This window comes from Tamandua tetradactyla, chromosome 3 (assembly GCF_023851605.1).
Source record: "Tamandua tetradactyla isolate mTamTet1 chromosome 3, mTamTet1.pri, whole genome shotgun sequence".
Lineage (NCBI taxonomy): Eukaryota > Metazoa > Chordata > Mammalia > Pilosa > Myrmecophagidae > Tamandua > Tamandua tetradactyla.
The window spans coordinates 169,543,736-169,549,334 of record NC_135329.1 but is presented as its reverse complement, the minus strand read 5'-3'; the positions used below and the strand labels follow the sequence as shown (position 1 = coordinate 169,549,334).

General features: G+C 38.5%; 1 non-coding gene across 1 annotated transcript; it reads left to right on the top strand.

Annotated features, from left to right (window-relative positions):
- The first annotated feature begins 1,998 nt into the window (after nucleotides 1–1,998).
- Nucleotides 1,999–2,104, top strand: LOC143678526 (U6 spliceosomal RNA). Its single transcript, XR_013173320.1, has one exon. It is a non-coding gene; the product is annotated as a U6 spliceosomal RNA (small nuclear RNA).
- Nucleotides 2,105–5,599: the final 3,495 nt, after the last annotated feature.

Genomic DNA, 5,599 nt, shown 5'->3' with positions numbered 1-5,599 from the left:
TCTACATTTTCAGGCAGTTCCTTCTAACCTCTCTGTTACACCTTATCTAAAAAGGTGATATCTATATAATGCATACGAATAACCTCCAGGATAACCTCTCACCTCAGTTTGAAGTCTCTCAGCCACTGACACTTTATTTTGTATCATTTCTCTCTTCCCCCTTTCTCAGTCCCTCGATGCTGAGTCCCAGCTCATTCTAGGATTTCTGTCCCATGTTGCCAGGGACGTTTACACCCCTGGGAGTCATGTCCCACGTAGAGAGGGGGAGGGCAGTGAGTTTGCTTATTGTGTTGGCTGAGAGAGAGAGAGAGAGAGGCCGCATCTGAGCAAGAAAAGAAGTTCTCTTGGGGGTGACTCTTAGGCCTAATTTTAAGTAGGCTTAGCCTATCCTTTGTGGGGATAAGTTTCATATGAACAAATCCCAAGATTGAGGGCTCGGCATATTGATTTGGTTGTCCCCGCTGCTTGGGAGAATATCAGGAATTCTCCATATAGGAAAGTTGAGTTTTCCCCCTTCCTCACCATTCCCCCAAGGGGACTTTGCAAACACTTCTTTATTCACTGGTCAAATCACTCTGGGATTTATTGGGGCATCACACTGGACAAACCTACAAAATCTCATGCCCTATTCAAGGTTCCATGTACTTCTAGTGTTCAATTAACCCGTCCATATATATTATTTTAGGAAATGCACTAGTCAAAATATACATTTTGTCCCAAATAAACATTCTTTGCTTTAGTCTCACACAGAAGTTGAAATTTTAAAATATGAATGACCATCTATTTTCAACACCCTGCAATATTGACATTCCTTTGTTCTTCCTCGATCTCCATTGTGTTTTACCCAGTTCTGTGTTACTCGTAGTCCCTGGCACACACTAGTTGCATCATCCATATTTATTAAATAATAAATCCCCTTCTCTCTTACTTTCTCAATAATATTTTATGTACAAAATCTTTGAAAGTAGTGGATTTCAGGGAGGCATCTAACTTTCAGGTTGTGTGAAGTGATTTTGGAGAAGATGAAAAGACTGGGGCGTTTTACAGACAGCTAATAGTGGAATGAAGGCCATTGAGGAAGAAGCCAATCAACTTCATCAAGGCTGACAATAGTAAAGTGATAGTACTATGCAGAGAGACATGATGCAAATTTCTTTAGTATATGTATGCTATAGAATCCTTTCTTTCTAGCTTGATAAGACTTTATAAGTAACCTAACTTTGTTTTCTGCATTTGAAATGCAAGTAGACAGAAAAAAGATTGTGCTCTCCTATAATCAAAATCAAGGGGATATCTGGCCATCCAGATTCTGTATTAGTTCCTAGTGCTGCTGTACAAAGTAGGACAATGGGGTGGTTTAAGACAATAGAAAATTATTCCCCCACAATTCTGGAGTTTAGATGTCAGAACTCAAGGTGTCCCCTGGGACCATGCTCCCACTGAAGCCTCTATGGAAAAATCCTTCTTTACTTTACTTCCCTTTGGGTGGCTCCAACATCCTTGGCATCCCCTGGCTTATAGTTACCCCCATCTTCATAGGGCTTCTTCCCTGGGTCTCTGTGTGGTCTCTCCCCCCCTTTTTATTAAGGACATCAATCATTGAATTTAGGGTCCACTCTAATTCAGTATGATCGCACCTCAATCTTTCATCCCATTTCTAATGATCCTATTTCCAAATAAGGTCACATTCTGAGATTCCAGGTGAATCTGAATGTTGGGGGGACACTACTCAACTAATTACAGGTACATTGCCTCACTTAATCCTGACAATCCTGCCTGGTGGGTGTCATTGGATCCATCATACTGATGGGGAAATTGAAGAAGAGAGATCAATTAATTTGCCAAGTTAATAAGGGGCAGAAACCGAGATTACAATGAAAAGGTCCACTATTATTTAATGATAATAATTAATCAAATTGTGATTAATTTATGCCCTCTCTAGTCTTGCTAAGTCTGAAGCTCTTGATGAAGGAGGTCATAGGAAGTTGATAACTATGCTTACTTTGGCAGTATATATTCTAAAATTCTAAAAATGACACAGAGGAAATTAGTATGACTCCTGTGCAAGGATGACACACAAATTCACAAAGCACTCCTTATTTTTCAGAATCTAGAATATAGGTTACTGGGGATGGCGTGGGGATAGAAAATAAGGTATTAAGAAAATAAAATGCACAGTTTCTGTGTGAGATCATGGGAAAATTTTGGTAATGATTGATGGTGATGGTTAGCACAGCATTGTGCATGTAATTAACAGTACTCAATTATACATTTGAATGTGGTTAAAAGGGGAAATTTTAGGTTGTATCTAGAATAAAAAAAGAAAGAAGTTAGTACAATATTTGTCTCCAGGGACGTTAACTGGCTGACTATGGAGCAAAAATTGTACAGATTTACTTTTCACTGCTTAACCTTTTGTGCCATTCGAAGTTTGAAATATATGCTTATATTACTTCATTAAAAAAAAATAAATGACAGATTTTACAAAAAAATCCTAACATGGACATTTTCATCAGATGAAATGATAGACTTGGACTAAATGATTCTGAGGCTCCTTCCAGCTCTAAAATTATTCTCTGTGGTTCCATAAAAAGGGCTCAGTTTTAGAGAAAGCAAAGACTTCTCTCAAACCACTGAAACTGCCTGAAAGGATCTTAAAAAAGGTCAGCTATATTTTCATCAGTATCAATGATTTTAAGAAAAATTAGATAAATTAAATGAAATTTTGGAAGTTAACCTTCAGATTTAGATTAGGCCAAATGTCTCCAGGGTCCAATAAAACCCAAAGGGACCTGGCAGCATTTTCACTTGAAAGGGTAACTTTGTTGAGATTAACGCCAAACTACTTAAAGAGTGGAGGGAGAAGCACTTGAAAGTCCAGCAATTAATCACTCAGGATGTGTCCTGTGGGTGAGGATAAGCTGAAGGGAAGCATGCTTTGCACATTTTATTTTCTCAGGAACACAGCAGGCATCTTGTAAAATCCCTAGGATAGGCCCCACAACCCAAACAAAGGAGGATAAAGAAAATTCATGCACATAGGCACTGGCAATTTGCCTTCATTCTCTAATGGCAAACTCTACAGGAGACAGGCACCCCTTGGAGTTTGACCTTGTCGCTTCCTACTGAAGACAGTTTAGTATGTGCATGGGTGTGTTTAAAGGAACAGCCTCACATTTATGGAATCTTTCACATGGCAGAGGTCCCAATTGTATGTTATCACAAGCAGCTTTTCAATCAAACATGGCTCAATTTTTCAGTACACTGTGTATTCATGTTTTTTGAGTGGTGAGCACCCTTTTTGACGCAAGAGAATTAATGTGAATATGAGTCATGCAGCTAAGCTCCACTGTCCTCAGCAATGAAGATAGTCACATCTAATTTTGTTGGTAAAGAAAGAAAATCAGTTCTGCTATCTAAAGCACACAGTATTTTCACGTTATTTTTCTGAATTCCTTCATCCTATTTTAGTATTAAAAATGTAAAAGAAAATTCTGCCCCAGTACGCTTTTTGGAAAAGTTAATGTGTTGTCTTTGATCTCTGCTGCTGATTCACAAGTCATTCTTGGCTGAAGTTATAAAGTCAGGGGTGATTTTACTTATGGAATTTTGCATTATTTTCTTTATTCACCACAGCACATCTCCTCTTCTGAGGCCGCAGAATTCTGCTGCAAATTACAATCGAAGGAGGCAAGGACAGCTATTGCTAAGACTCAGAATTAAAGGGAAGAGAGTTCCTGAGTTAGCTCCAGAGTAAAAGGTATTTCTACCCTTTTGTATGAGACATCCCTAGAATCTTAACTTTTATGAGAGATAAATAGGAACGCACCAGTGGAAAAATCCACTGTGTACTTGTGGTTGGCAATGCGACTAGCCTGAAGGAAATTCCACAGAGCCTGAAGGAAATTCCGCAGGGTCATGCCTCCCTGCCCCTCTTCTCCCATGAAGGGCTTCTGTTCTTTATCTTCTCTACAGGAGTTCGGTGCATTTAGCACTAGATTTCGTTATGATGGTGCTGAGTGGAACACGCCACTCAGTGTTACTCATTGACGTGTTTTTGTCAGTGTTGGTATTGGAACTTGCATGGCAATATAAGCCGGCCGATCAGCAGATTGTTTCCCCAAACCCTAATTCATGTCTGTCAAATCTAGCATAATTTTCAGATCCCAACCCCTAGCTCCCAATTTGATCATAGCTTAAATTTCATACCGTTCAGAGATTTACTTGTCTCCTTTAGATTAATACGATGACTTTCATTGCTATGCTGCTCTCAACTTTAATCTGTAATGTTGTTCCTCCACTTCCTGCAGGCTGACTTCTATTCCCTTTGTAATTTTTTAATGGAAGGAGGTAAAACCCTTTCAGAAAGGTGTCACAACCTTTCTTGTCTCTCATCTGGCGACCTCTGCCCCATTTTGCTTGATATAATTTCATAAAAACCTTGAAACTTTCCTTAACGAAGAGGACTCAGAGAGCCTCCATCATGAACTCTGCTGAGCTCAAATCAGGAAACCAGAACAGACAAAACTTATTCATTCATGAAGACCCCTAAGGAAACTTCTTAAAACTCAGCGGCTTAAGCTCTACATTATTTTGAAATACAGATGGAAATGCCTTCCTTAAAGGGATGTTTTGATGATTAATGAAATGTGTATATAATGTGTTCTGAGTTGCTAGAGCAAAAGTCTCATATAAGGGAGCTATTATTATTTATTATAACCATGCAGATGCTGGGGCTGTATTTTTCCCAAGGACAAGATGAAATATAGAATTCCCGGTTATCAGCAAGCTCTAGGGAAACTAGCATATGGTGGGTATCCTTTAATAAATATGTGAATGACATATTCATATGATAAACTGACTAATGAAATTAGAGAGATGCCTTTGAGAGATATTACCAGAGTTCAGTGAGTCCCTTGGTACATTGATAAGTGGAGGAGAATCCAGGGGTAAATGGGTTCTTGCTAGCATTTGGAATAGGTCCTTTCCTTACTGTAGCTGGAAGCAATGATTAGGAAAAGAACCAGTACTGTTGAGGCTCTTTTATGCACTGTTAGTGGGAGTTAAATTTGGCACAACCCTTTAAAAGGGCAATTTGGCAATATCTTACCAAAATTGCAAATTCATATCCCCTTTAGCCCAGCAGTTCTCCAGCTGGGAATTTACCCTATGGATATATTTGCATTGCAGCATTGTTTATAATAGCAAAAATTTGGAAACCACCCAAGTGTTCATTAACAAGAAACACACATGCAATAAAAAAAGAATGAGGGAGAGACTTGTATGTGCGGATATGAAAAGATCCTCAAGATATATATTTTTAAAGAGACCCAAACATGACTGCACTTGTGTAAATAAGAAAAAGGAAATCTGTATAAGCTGGTATGTGCATAAAATATTTTTATATATATGTACCCCAAACAACTATGAACTGTGATTAATTTTGGGGAGAGAAAGTTTGAGTGTTATGAGAAGGAATAACCATTTTTCTTTTTCTTTTCTACCTTAAAAAATGATACATATATTACCTTATCTTCTCTTCCTTCAGCATAGTAGAAGGCAAATTGAACAGCTATTGCTACTTTGCAGCTCACACTGT